Source organism: Pygocentrus nattereri, chromosome 19 (genome assembly GCF_015220715.1).
Source record: "Pygocentrus nattereri isolate fPygNat1 chromosome 19, fPygNat1.pri, whole genome shotgun sequence".
Classification (NCBI taxonomy): Eukaryota; Metazoa; Chordata; class Actinopteri; order Characiformes; family Serrasalmidae; genus Pygocentrus; species Pygocentrus nattereri.
In genome coordinates, this window is record NC_051229.1 from 14,743,373 (window position 1) to 14,757,741 (window position 14,369).

The following is a 14,369-nucleotide window of genomic DNA, read 5'->3' on the forward strand; positions in this document are numbered from 1 at the left end:
CCTGGATTATGGAGATTTGAGAGATTTAATTAGTTGATCTGACTTCATCAGTCTCTAAAGGAAAAATTGGCTTGAGTGAAAGAGAGAGAGAGAAAGGAGAGAGAGAGAGAGAGAAATAGAGAGAGAGAATGTTCATTAAGAGCTAGAGCTATCACAATAATTCAGTTCAATCTCAGCAACTTGTTTTTAAAATTGTCATTGATTAAAATGTACTTTTCTGATCAATCAGCAGTGATCAGTTGAAATTTGCATGATGATGCATATTTTAAAGAAATTTTCTTTTAAAAAATTTAAAGAAACCACACCCCAAAAAGGCATTTTGAATTCTCTGTTTCTGTGATGTCACGAGAACCAATTCATTTTCACATGTCCACCCATATTTCATATGTTCATATGAGCACTATTTGAACGAGGCAGAACATAGGACAGTGTGGCATGCACCCCCCCGGGCCCCGACAATGATGGCCGCGAGAGCCAGCAGGAAGGCGTGGCCCAAACACCCAGCGGTGACGAACCTCTGGGAGAGAGCCGTGAGTGTGGAGGGGGCGAAGTCTGAGCTTCCCTGACATATACGAGTCACGAAAGTGACGGCGGGAGAAGGAAGACAAGGATGCTGGTGCCAGCCACGAGTGGCACCTGATTACGGAGCGAGGCCGCTTTACTACACCTCACGTTGGACCCAGGCGGCCGAGCTGCCAGCCAGGGGCGGTGACGAGGAGGTGTAGCAGCGAAAGGGGGGGGGGGGGGGGGATTGGGGGGGGTCAGGGTGTTGCAAAAATAACAAGAGAGAGGACTGAAAAGCTGAAAAGCTTAGAGAAGCAGACTGAACAGTCTAGCTAGCTTCACTGTACCTTTGGTTGGGTTTGTTTTTCTATTGTTTGTTTGAAAGTTAAATTAAAGTAATGGCGGCTGCAGCTCTGAATCCTGCCTCCAGTGTCACACAGCCAATCAAAACATAGCCCAGTCACGTATATATCCAGCTCAAAGGCACAATAACAAAAATAGCCTGTTTAATTCTAAGGTCCAATTTAAGCTTTTGCGTCAAATCTACGGTGTAGGCACCGAACACCCACCCTAAGCCGTAGCCTGACGCACAGCTCCCCAGAAATGTAACTACATGTCACAGCAACGCAGACCAAAACAATGACTGGATTCGCTGGACAGCAAGCGCAAAGTCGACTGATCGGCGTTGGAGTAACAGAAAGACGAAATCAAACCTGTTCTTCAATGTTTTAAGCTACAGCCTGCTAGGCTTAGCTAACGTTATTTAGGTCCAGCTAACTGGTGCTTAAAAACACCCATTTAGAGGATAAAGACTCATGTCTGGAAGCATAAATTTGAATGTCTGATGTTGACGTGACAGAAAGATGAAAAATAGAATTGGTATAATTGCAGAGCGACACAGACACACCAACGCACAAGTATAAATGCCCAGAATGGCGTAAGCCACTTGCGGAGGCTTCAGCGTAGACTCTTGTGTTGATTCAACACAGAGGCATAAATCAGTCTTAGGAGACAAAGAGAGGAAAATAGTCATGCACAAATGACCATTATGACCATTCTGGGACATGAACCACACAAATGTTATAAGTAGACTTCAAGAGAAAAAAACTAAAAATTAAAAATAAATACAAGAAGATATGGCCGCTTTAATATTTGAGACATTACTGAATTGCTCAGTCTAATCTTATCAAATCTCACATGACTAAAGCTATGACCTTCTATGATATCTTCTAGTCCTACACTATGAGTGAGACTGTTCCTCAGACAGCTGTAGAGATGTAGCTCATATGGCCTTTAATGGGGGTGCACTAATAAGAATTGTTGGCCAATGACAATATTTTTTCATGGACATATCTGCCCATACTGATCCATAAATATCATGAAAATTGTAGGGGGACTACATCTACATGGATTAGTATTACAGAGAAATATGAAGTTTATTTCTGTAAGGTTGCAGTAAAATAAATAAAATGCAGACATTTTAGAGCAGTACAATAAATTCTTCATCAAATATCAGTTTGAAATATCAATCAAATTGAAAAGCCTGTCCGATGCTGATATTTTTAAACAAACAGCTGTCAATGCCAGTATGATTCTAATGTTATTGCATATCCCTGCCATCAGTATTGTAGCGTTGACACAGAAGAAGACAGAGAAATCACTGCATGTACAGGTAAATGGTCTTTACTAACAGAGGCACTTCAAAAGAGAGTCTTTCAAAGACGAGAAATGCCCAGCCCAGTGCTACCCCAACACGAAACACAGGGTGTGGCTAACATGGGAGGACATGACACAGGTGGAGGGTGGACAAACTCACATACAAAGGCCACCTGCAATGAACACAATATAAAAAGTACACATAACATCTAAACTACAAACCACACCATCAACAAAAACTACAGCAAACGTCCTTTTTATACCAGAAGTGTGGTGAATGTTGTGAGGTACATTGCATGGTCACACCCCCTAAGCTCCTAACAGCAGTGCGGCCTGTGGCAGTCGCAAGAATATATCTAATGCATTGAAGTGTGGATGCACTGAAAATATGATCTTTTTATCACATACACACTTTTAAGATTAAGACATGACTACTGAAACAGAGCCCAGTGGGTTTTTTTCCTCTGTGGTTTGCGACCACTATGACATTGACACACCACAGTGCAGCTCTGAGGTTACTGTAAGTGCTTCAGGATTTGTTACTGCTATCAAATGAAGTTCAGTCACTTTCAGGCCGTAAGTAATGACAGTTAAAGGAAATGCCCTTGTCTTAAAAATAGCTTCTTTGTGGTCTAGTCTAGCCTACACAAGTTATTTAAATCCATTTTTTATATACCTCTGCCAGTCTGCAGGAATGCATGTGGCAGATACAGACATTTATTGAATTCTGTATACTAAAGTACCATATTGATGAATTTGCTAAATGCTAAGACTTCTATGCAAGTAGCCTATTTGTGATTAAAGGGCTACACTTTTTCCTCCGTACCATTTAGTCTTCCACTTGATGTTTGTCACTCCTTTTTGAGATAATGTTATTGTTTTGTTTCTTGTTCACATTTCCCATGCCGAAATTTCAACATTTTATTTTAGGCCAAAATGATCCACAAAATGAGAAGAACAGAGCCTAACAAGGTTCAGTGTCAATGCTGATAGATGTTGGATGTACTAAGAAGTTGCACTGCTGTTCTCTAAGTTACTCAATACTTACTTCTGCTTCTGTTAAGTTGTTTTGGGAAATACTTTTGATTAAGTTACAATATTTTTACTTGAGTATGGATAAGGCTAATCTATGCTTATATCTGTGTGCTTAAAGGGAAAATCCATAATTTATTTTAAACAAATCTACAAAACTAAATTCATTGCTATGTAAACAGTCATTCAAAGTGGTATGATATGAATTGAATGATATTTATTGCCTCAGAAATTTTCACAGTGGTGGTGTTAGGAACCAGAAGGCTGAAGAGTTTAATGCATCTAAAATCTATATCACAGAAAGCTACTACATGGTTACGAAAACAGTGCCAAATGCTTGAGAAACTGTTTTACGATAGTTTTGAGATGATATTTTGGAGTGTTTTATATCCATTCATGGCAGAGAGGTACATGCAGATTGTTCTAAATGTTTTTGTTGTTGTTTTAGATTTAACACTATTTTGTTACTATCACCATTACATGTCAAAACTCAGAAGACACATGTAAATTCACTGGTGGTTTTGGATTGTAAACTAAATGGCTGTATCAGCGTTGCAGACATCGCGACCCCTGGTTCCTATCACCACCACTGCAAAAAAAATGAAGTCACTATAGCGGTTACATCATTATGTAGTGGTGTCTGAAAAGAGGTGTAAAATCCAGGTCCAGAAAGTAAAAATCCTTCCAAAGATTTTGTTCCAACTGCCTGGACAGCTCTGCTGGTGGTTTGATCTAACTAGAGAAGCCAGGCCATTAGAACAAAATCCTGGGAAGGATTTTTACTTTCCAGACCTGAATTTCACACCTCTGCTGAAAAATCAAAAAAATCTCACAATGCATCTCAATAAGTACCGCAGGTCTACAACTGATGTACCCTCGTGCACAGATGATAACCATAATGTACTGCATTGTTTGTAAGTAAAGAACAAACCTATATAACATTAGTGTCCAAAATCATTGAATCCTTATAACAGTGTTCGATATAGTGATCTAGTTTTTCAAAAAAACGCAAGGGTTTAGTGATTATGGGACCATTTTGGACATGACATAGGTTTCCATATGATGAACCTTGTCACATCGAAAAACACTCACTGACATCTTAACAACCGAACTATGCGGACATTTCCAAAAAATTGATGGAATTCTCCTTAAGTTGTATTTTTGAGGATTGGCACAAGAAAATTTGAAATACACGGAACACTTTTACTGAGGAAATGAATCTACTTAGTTTCACTTTAGCCATTCACACTTGGCAGTATTTCACTGAAGCAGCAACACGTCTGTACTGACTGCACTGGCGTCCGTACTGACTTCGGTTTAATCTACAGCAGATTCTGTCAGCGGTAAAGTCGTTCAAAGAGTTCACAAAAGCACCTCATTCATGCTGTGAGAAATCAAAACCTGATGTTAAGAGCAAGGACACCAAAAGAATGAAATTAAAACGTTACCTGACGTTGAGCTGATATGTTTCTTCTCCTCGTGGTTCCGTTAGTTCACGTCAGCAGCGGTTGAGCACTGTAAGCTGGTCAGCAGGCTGTCGAGGTCACAAAGAGTGACGAGTGTCCGTTAAGTCTGGTTCTTTAGCTGTAACGCACTTGAAAAGTCCAAAACACTTCTGACTACAACTTCAAGAGCGAAAGCTGGCTAAATACCCCTCATTACCGCCCCTTTCCTCTTAGTCAGCAGACTGTATCATGAGTGTGTGGTGTCGCCACAGGGGGGCGCTCCTTTAGGAAAGGGCGGATAGAGCAGGCAGGAGGCCAATTTGTAGCAATGCGAATGCAGAATTTAGGAGTAATTGGATTAAGTCTGCATTGAGACCAAGTTAAAATATCTTTGCTCCATTGAACATCCTTGTTAGTCTAGGATTAGGTTTGTCTAGAGTTAGGAAACTGTTCTATAGTTCTCTTTCCTCTCTGCTGTGGTTTGTAAAATGTACAGGTTAAATAGTCTAAAACTTCCCTGTAAGGTGTTTTAACTTGCAGGGACCTAACTGTCTTAACATTTTGAGATAATGGAACTGCGGAATGTAAGACACAGATTATTACTCTGCTCATTTCTAAAAATCCAATGAACTAAAAATTTTGAGGCAGCGCAATCACGTACATTATGTATAAATGTATGTATATATGTATTTATTTATTTTATTTTGGATTAAATAGAGCAGGTGTACCAAAACTTTCTGTCTCAGGGCACCAAAGTGTAGTTTCTCTGGTGGTTTGAGGGCCAAAAAGAACAAAATATAGGGTTTCAAAGTGTGATGTTATGTATAAACTATTTTATAACATTACACTATAATTTGTACAAAGACTTAAAAATGTCACTGAAAAGAGAAAATAAGAATTTAATGAGTGATACACATAATAAAAATCAGTTTGTGCTCTCAGTGAAAGGGGTTAGAGTTAACTTTCTGGCTAACTCAAATGTCTTTACAGACCAGCTTTGGAAAAGCGATAAAAGTCAGGGTTTATTTGATAATTAAAGGAAGTTGAATTCTGGTGTTTCATTACAGAGGAGTCCCATCTGGACATCACATTTCATTCATGTAATTCAACCTCAAGAAGCCCTTTTCATTTCTTTATTTTTTGTCAATAAAAAAAAAAATATTTTTTTTTCATTTTCAATATAAGCAATTTCTTCCTCCTAAAACAGCAGTTCCAGTTGTTGAATAAAGCTGTTATTGTTGTTGCTGTTTAGCAGACATTGGTCAGGGGAATAATACAAGTACGGTACCAGATAAAGGTTATCACATAAAACAATACAGGTACAACCACTGGCATGATATCTATGAGTAGAACACTTTTCATCCAATCAGACTGTGGAATTGAAACAAACGTTTAAAAAACTTTAACAGGTATTTAATAAGCCCAGCAAGCCTTTTGGAAGCATGTCACATGTGACGAAAGCTGTCATTGCTGATTCATCATAAAAAAAGAGTTTGCTATAAGTTGTCTACTTTTTTTAGAGAGTGCAATCAAACGCCTTCAGGCTAGTAGGTCATCTGTGTGGAAACTGTCACGTATTGTCATGAATAATTGTACTTGCCCTTGCACTGCCCTTGCACTGCCCTTCCACTGCTCTTGCACTGCTCTTCCTCATTTCCTGTTCTAAATGTCACATTTTGTTTTGGTCCTGTTACGACATTGTTATAATATGATTGTAATATTGTGAACTTCTTTTTCAAATTAGCATTCAATCATCAGTCTTTACAAGGCAAGTTTTTATTTTTTAAGTTAATTCTCTGTTTTAAAATGTAAAAAATGATAAGAGACCAGAAACAAAAGAAGAGCAAATAGGAAGAGAAATAGGAAAAGAGTCAGGAAAGGAAATTTGATGAAGGAAATTAGATGGAGAAGCATAGCAGGGAGAGCTTCATGAGAGCTGCAGTATGAATGATACATCACCAGAGATTGATTGAATGAAGATGAGGTGTGAGGTGGGGTTTGAGAGTCAGGTGGTAACAAACTAATATCAACCCATTTTGCCTTCTTTGTTAAAGCGTAAGGGCCTATTGGAGAGTTCATCATGCTCATAAACATAAACACATGACATTCATGACAAATTAAAGGAAAAACAAAGCAAAATCTCAGGCCACCATGAGCTACCAGAACAACTTCAAAGCACCTTGTAATGGATTCTACAACTCTCTGGGACTGTACTGGAGGGATGGGACACAGTTCTTCTCAAAAATATTCCCTCAGCTGGTCTTTGGTAGTGGAAAGTACTGTTTAAAGCCTTATTCAAGTTGGATTTGTTTTACCAGTGGAGGTCCAATAATGTAATTTATGCATGATTTGACTGGCTGATTTGTATGGGATAAAGGACCTGTGTAATTTCTCTAAATTGCCCAAAATAACCTTGATTTGAACTCTGATGCATCAGCATGATGTGACATGCATCACACTTGTGAACAATAACAGCACACTGGGCAGCTAAGTGGCATGGGAACATTCAGCAACCAAATGTCACACACATTGATTTTTTATTTTCCTTCTCCTTGTAATTCGGCCAACACCAAAGATGTTGATTTCAGTAGTCTTGTCCTGAACTGGAAATAAGGAATTTTCACTTAGCCTTGTCTTCGGATCAAAAAAATGAAAAAAATAGAGGCAGCATTTTCTGTTAGTCAACTGTTTGAGTTATTTCAGTTAATTGTTATTAAATTAATGTGATGTCCGAAACAGGGCTACAGTTACCGAGGGAGCTCAGAGTTTGGTAAACAATCGAATTATAAAAGGTAATTCACTCTGAAATGATTAACTAGCAGGCCAGGGGCATAACTAGAACTTTAAGAATGGGGTGGCCAGGTAAGCCTGAGATTTTATTGGGGTGGCACACTGCTAAGAAAAATAAATAAATAAATAAAATGATGTTACTGTATTGAAATGACAGAAAAAGTGAAGTGCTGTTTTTTTCTCTGGTATATTATCAAATCTGTCCACATGAACAAAATATTACATCAAAACAAATATTTATTGAAAGTAAACTGAAAGACATAACTGTGTTGATGGTATGTATTTTAGTCATTCATGAGTAAATCATGTTTTTGAATCAAATAAATGCATCACTTTTTTCAGAGCACAATGTAACCTTTAAGAAAAACATTTCATGTAGAACGGCCATTAAAGTTATTCATTTCGACTGCCCTCTCTGAAGGGTATACGTGACAATAATTATTCGAAAGCTAAACAGACAGCACTGCATAAGGTAACATACAACACATACATGTATTTAACTGTTAAAAGTAATTAGTAATTATTCATTGTCAATTATAGCTAACTAACTTTGGATAGTTTAGATTAAAATCAAGTATCTTGTTGGTGATCAGTCAAATTACGGCACCTCCCCAGATAAATTTATTCAGATCAATTAGGGCTTAACTAGTCAGTACAAAATCTCCCCTAGATGTTCAGATTTGATGGCTATAAAGGCCAGAGCATCGGATTTACATTATTTTTATATCGGCCAAACCATTCAGTGACCCCACATGACCTGTAGATGGCATCACTGTCATGCTGTCATCTTTTTATAATTATAAAAATTATTAACATATGACCCATTCTACTACATAGGCATTTGGTTAGAAGCAGGATAAAGGTGATCAATCAGAGTAACTGTATTGGGTTTTAGTGACTTTCCTTTAAGGTAGTGGTCACCAATCTTCTTTGTGGAGATCTTCTTTCCTGCAGAGTTTAGTTCCAACCGGCATCTAACATGCTGCCCCTCCCCTCACCTAACACTGATGCATCTAACCCAAATAAGGACTTCTGAGGAAGTTAGTCAGCAGTTGTGCAGTTGTGGCAGATTTCAGTGGAACTAGACTTTGCAGGAAAGTAGCTCTCCAGGACCAGGGTTGGTGACCACTGCTCTGGAAAAAAGTGGACTCAAATCCATGCCAAAAACATGACCTTCACAGCGTAACAGAACCACCACACCCCCTGGCTACAGAGGTTAAGCATTCAGGCTTGTACTATTTTCTTGGTGTACACTGCACCTTCACTCGCCCACTGGTGAAGGATGATTTATCTTTACCCATCACATTTTTCCACATCTCAGTGCACCACTGACCTCTCAAAATGGTCGTTTGTCTTCATAATGAGTAGATTATGCACTGCAACTCTACTATAACATCACAGTCGGATTATGTCATGCACTGACATTCACAGTCACATAAGGAGCAGCTCTTCTGTTTTTCCTTATAGGAATGTACTAGCACCACATGCACTGAACATGTGCTTTCAACCATAATTTATAGCCTGTTTACTGATCTCTTTCCCATAAATCTAAATGCAGATGAGAGTTTAATCACTACTCCTACTGAAACACTAGTCAGTTGAGCAGTCGTTGTGACTAAAGCCATCCGTGCCCCAATAATGAATGCATGTTCAAAGTCACATAGACCTTTTACTCTTGCCATCCTGATCCAAAATCAAGGTCAGTTGGGCCTGCTTAGCATTTCTAAACACTCCACAGAACATAGTAGGATGATTATTGTCTAATTTTGTTATGCAGTACACCTGTCTGGAAGCATCTGCTGTCTTTATATGTTTCTCTATTAATTCATTAATTCATGTATTTCCTCATAGTGATGAATAACACTATGAATTATCACTTTAAGAATACTAAAGTGATAGTTCTTCAAAACGTTACTCTAAAGGTAGTCAATCAGCTATAACATGTTTACAATGAAGTTACAAGGCTTATATATCTAACAATATAAAATTACAGCTATTTCTTTGTATTGAACAGTATACTGTTATTACACTTCAGACACCAAACAGGTCTTTGCTGATCAATTTCAAAGTTGATCGAATTTGATATTTCACCAAACTTTCACTTCACAGTTCATAACTTAACAGGAAATTCTGTAGTTTTTTTCAATATTTCTGCATAATAAAGCAGTTTAGATATAAACGAAGACATTTAGAGTGGTTTGGTTCAGTATGGTTTAAAATGCTCCATTCTACAGAAACTTCCTAATCAGATTTGCTCACAGTGGTGGTGTGAGGAACCAGACGTCTGATTAATTTAATGCATCTAAAAGCTCCCTTACAGTAAGTCAATATATGAAATGATTCTAAATACTCTGCCTGAGCTGACCCCTACAGTTCTGGCTGCTTTGACCCCTACAGCTCTGGCTCCTCCCTCTGGTGACTAAGCACATCACCATCACAATATAATTCCACCCTGACTCCTCTCACTCATTATCACACTCACCTGTAGCTTGTTCTAAATATACCGCTTTCTTTGGTCTGCTCTTTGCAAAATCTTGCTACTTTCTATGGTGTGTTTCTGTTTATTATTTGCTTGTTTTTCTCTGGTTTTGTGAAAGTGGAAGTGCCCGAACTGTTGACTAAAATTTGTATTTAAATTCCCATTCATGGCGAAGAGATGCATGCAGGGTATTATAGAGAAAAATAGCACCCAAAGAAAAAATGTTGGTCTTCCTACAGTTTTGTTATTATCAACATTGTACATAAATAGGAGACACGTTTAGGTATAGATTTGGATAGTATATAAAATGTAAAATGCTGTATTTGTTTTGCAGACATTGTGACCCCTGGGTGCTTTCACCACTAATGTCAAGAAAGCCAAGTATCTTCATGATGAACCATTTCACATCAAACCATTCTGAATGAATTCATTTCAACCATTTTACATTTCAATTATAAAGTTAAACAGACATTTTTTTAAAAGAGCCTAGTGCTGATCTGGATCAGTTTTTGCAGGCCTCGTATTCTTGCAATGTACACACAAGACTGGCCAGTCTTATAAACAACTTTTTTCCATGTCAGTGAGAGAGGTGTAAAATTATATGTTAACTTTTTTAATTACATATTGCCACCTGTGTTCAAAGCATGCAGGCCACTCTCACTATTGCTTTCTCTTCATGTCCAAACAGAGGAGAAAGAAATGTTGGCATCTCAAATAGCATTATTGTCAAAGAAAGCTTTCCATTAAAACCATAGTGTTCAAATGTTTGGAATCACCATTTCAATCAAATAAAAATGTAATTAACTGATTGTATAAAATAATTTTATTTAGATACTGCTGTGCAACTTCATAGATTTCTAATTTCTAAGAAATTATAATAAAAGAAAGAAAGAAATGTGAAATGTAACAGTAATGATGTTTGAGAAAGCTGTAAGCTCATGTTGTATTTGCCCTCTCCTGATTCCTCGTATTTTTGTTTTTTTGTTTGCTTCAAGTTGAATTTCTCTCATGTTGCATTTTTTGAGGACCTGAAACCTGTTACTGTAATAAATATATAAAAATAGAGGAAAGGGACAAATATTTTTTCACAATACTGTAACAAAATCCAAAAGATCCAGAACAAAAAGATCCAGAATGCCTCACATTCGATTGTGGATGGGTATCAAATCTTATGCAGATAAGAAATGACTACAAATAAACAATTACAGTACATGCTGTTTTATAACAATTCATTGGCATTTTCAACTTGAAATTTTGAATAAAATATCAAAATGCCTTCTTATGTTATAGTATTTCAATCTAAACTGTGTGCATTATTATAAAAAAAAAATCACCACAATTTGCTAATAAACCCAGTGGCTGTAAACCTTTGAATTGTATTTCACTATATGTAAACTTCTTGTTCAGGGTTTTTACACATGCTGTGTGCAACTATCAGCAATGTCATCATGGCAACTGTTGTCATTACTTGTGCAACTATTTACATTACACTATCAGAAAACTGGGACTGACAAATAAACAATGCAAACATGCCCTCACTGTTCAATAGTGTACCTCAAAATGAGTTTTAAAGGTACATTCACTACTATCACTTTCCCAGAGGAAATTGTAATTAAATGAGGTACCCATGAAGGAGTCTCAGTGATAATTTAGTGACTTTAATACTGAGAGTATAGTTTTAATGCTCAGTACACATTATAATATAATATAATATCATCCACCCATCCATCCATCCATCCATTTTCTAAGCCGCTTCTCCGTCAGGGTCACAGGGGGGTGCTGGAGCCTATCCCAGCAGTCTTCGGGCGAAAGGCAGGATACATCCTGGACAGGTCGCCAGTCCATTGCAGGGCAGAGAGACAGACACAGACAGCCACTCACAAACACTCACACCTAGGGGCAATTTAGCATGTCCAATCGACCTGACTGCATGTCTTTGGACCGTGGGAGGAAACCGAAGAACCTGGAGGAAACCCACGCAGACACGGGGAGAACATGCAAACTCCACACAGAGAGGACCCCGGTCACCCGGCTGGGGAATCGAACCCAGGCCCTCCTTGCTGTGAGGCGACAGCGCTACCCACCACACCACCGTGCCGCTCATATAATATAATATAATATAATATAATATAATATAATATAATATAATATAATATAATATAATATAATCTATTCTCATTGTCATCAAAACCTAACATAACTTTTTCCCTTATTTTTTCACACTGAAAATGCCATGTACTCTTCACATTGTGTCAGTATTTCATGATAAATGTGCTAATATAAATGCTTCAAAATAACTTAAAATAAAATTCTGTCACATTAACATTGATAAAGAAAATTGCCCTTTAAAGTTACTATTTTCAACATATAAACAGTTTATTTTAGCATATTGTGTTTCCTTTTTCTGAAATAATGTTTAAATCTTTAAATTTCTAAATATGTTATTTTAAAACTTTGTGCATTATGCTACTGTTTAATATAATGGCAAGAACAAAATTGTAAGCCAAAGACAAAATAATAAAATTTAAAATCAATATATATAAACATAAGGAAGGAGTGTTTTATCATGAATAATGCCATGGCTGTGATTTGTCACAAGCTGAAGTGGAGTACAGTAAATCATCAAATCCAAGATATTATGCCTTTATACAACAGTTCTGTAAAAGTAAAGCAAACAACCCCTAAAATTGTGTAATGGGGAGTGAGGAGGCGGACGCATATGTGGAGATAAGCGAGATTTATTGAGAGCAAATCCAGGGTCATGGTCATAACAGTCCAGGTTCAAGTAGCCAATACGGAGTGATCGCGGGGCAGACATGACAGACAAACTAGAATTGAACAGAACAAAACATTCAACACAGCAAACAAAAATACAAACAACACAGACAGAGATTCAAGAAACAAAGACTAGCAAACACAAGGGGCAAACACAGGGCTTAAATACAAGGGACAGGTGGAAAACAGGTGGAGACAATTAGGGCAGAGTCATGAAACGAGGGGGCTGAACCAAAACAACTGCACATGGAAGATCAAAACAAGACAAGAACACATGTCATGTCAAATGTCATCTCATAGAAATGATCTAATGTGTCTATTTTCAGTTTTTTTTTCAATTTTTTTTTATGTGCTGAAGTAGAAAATGAGTAGCTGCAGCATAAAGTCAGAGCTTATTTAGCAAAGGGTGCTCAGCTACAGCTGTCATTAAAACATTTTGGGTAGAGCACTGAACCAATCCCAGACAGCGTGCATGTATCAGTCTGCTGGCTTGATAAGGTTGACACCCTGCTGACTGTTTGTCACTTCTGGTCCACCCTTGGACCACCCAGATTATTGTCCTGCACACAAGCTCTACGTAGCTTTCTCCTCATACAGATGCACATAACTTTTTCTTTTAGAAAACAAACAAGACAAGACAAACATAACAAACAACTGAGACAGCAAAAATAATGACTAGGCCTCATATAAAATTATTTTATAGTGTTTATATTGTTTTAGTGTTGTTGACACTGTACTAGTATAAAATTATTTACTAAACTAATTTACAAAGTATAGCTAAAGAAAGGAAGGAAAGAAGAATAAATAAACTGGACTGTGAGTGGAAAATGAATTATAGTAAGTGGAATTTTGTCTAATACTGTGTTTAAACACTGGTTGCCCACCAAGAAAATGCTGAGCAAAACGCCAGTGGACCGCCAGCTTTTCCATCAGTGCATCATCACTATCCTCTTGCTATAAGGGATCAGATTAGGCTGTCAGAACTAACTGTTGTATAATATCAGATACTGCACTGCTGCGAGCTTGGAAGCACTAGGAACCTTTAAGGCCAGAGTACACCAACAGGCAAACATGAGTCCTTAGAATGTACAGAAAAAGACTTCAACTACAGTGAATGGGAAGAGAACATTCTACAGTATTTCAACAAACAAACACAGGTATGTCCCATCTGTGTACTCCCGTCTGTGATGTCCCATCTGTGAACCAAATAACTAGATATTGCATGCTTGTGGTGTGAATATGAGCTGTGCTGAGAAAACGAACATGGTCAAAAGGTGAAAAGAGGAAGGGCTGCCGGGAAGTGTGACTCAATATGACTGACTATTATAATCACAAAAGTGATGAAATTACTTTAAACTCTAAGGAAACCGTGCTCTAGTCAAGAAGGGAGAGGTCAATGAAACGATCTGCCATTAAGTTAGAGTCATAAAGTTTGCTTGAACACGTCTATGTAGGTGTTATATCATTAGGAGTTGGTGCAGCTGGCTGAACTTTACAAATGTCTGTTTGTGTGAAGCTCATGATATATCAACAGGAAGGTGTGATCCAATTGCTAATCTATTCATGGAAATCCAATGAAACAATCAGGCATATCTGGAGGCCTGAGGAACTCAGTAACTACAAGCCATAGTAAAAAATACACAAAGGACATGGTAGGTTATACTTACCTTCAGCTTGTGCCCACTTTC

The 14,369-nt window shown here is 37.7% G+C and overlaps 1 protein-coding gene across 1 annotated transcript in view; it reads right to left on the reverse strand.

Moving 5' to 3' along the window:
• tgm1l1 (transglutaminase 1 like 1) overlaps positions 1-4,874 on the reverse strand; it is a 33,794-nt gene extending 28,920 nt beyond the window's left edge. The window contains exon 1 of the mRNA XM_017697080.2: positions 4,641-4,874. The gene's annotated coding sequence lies outside the window, so the exon portion shown is untranslated. The remainder of the gene's footprint in view (positions 1-4,640) is intronic.
• Positions 4,875-14,369: the final 9,495 nt, after the last annotated feature.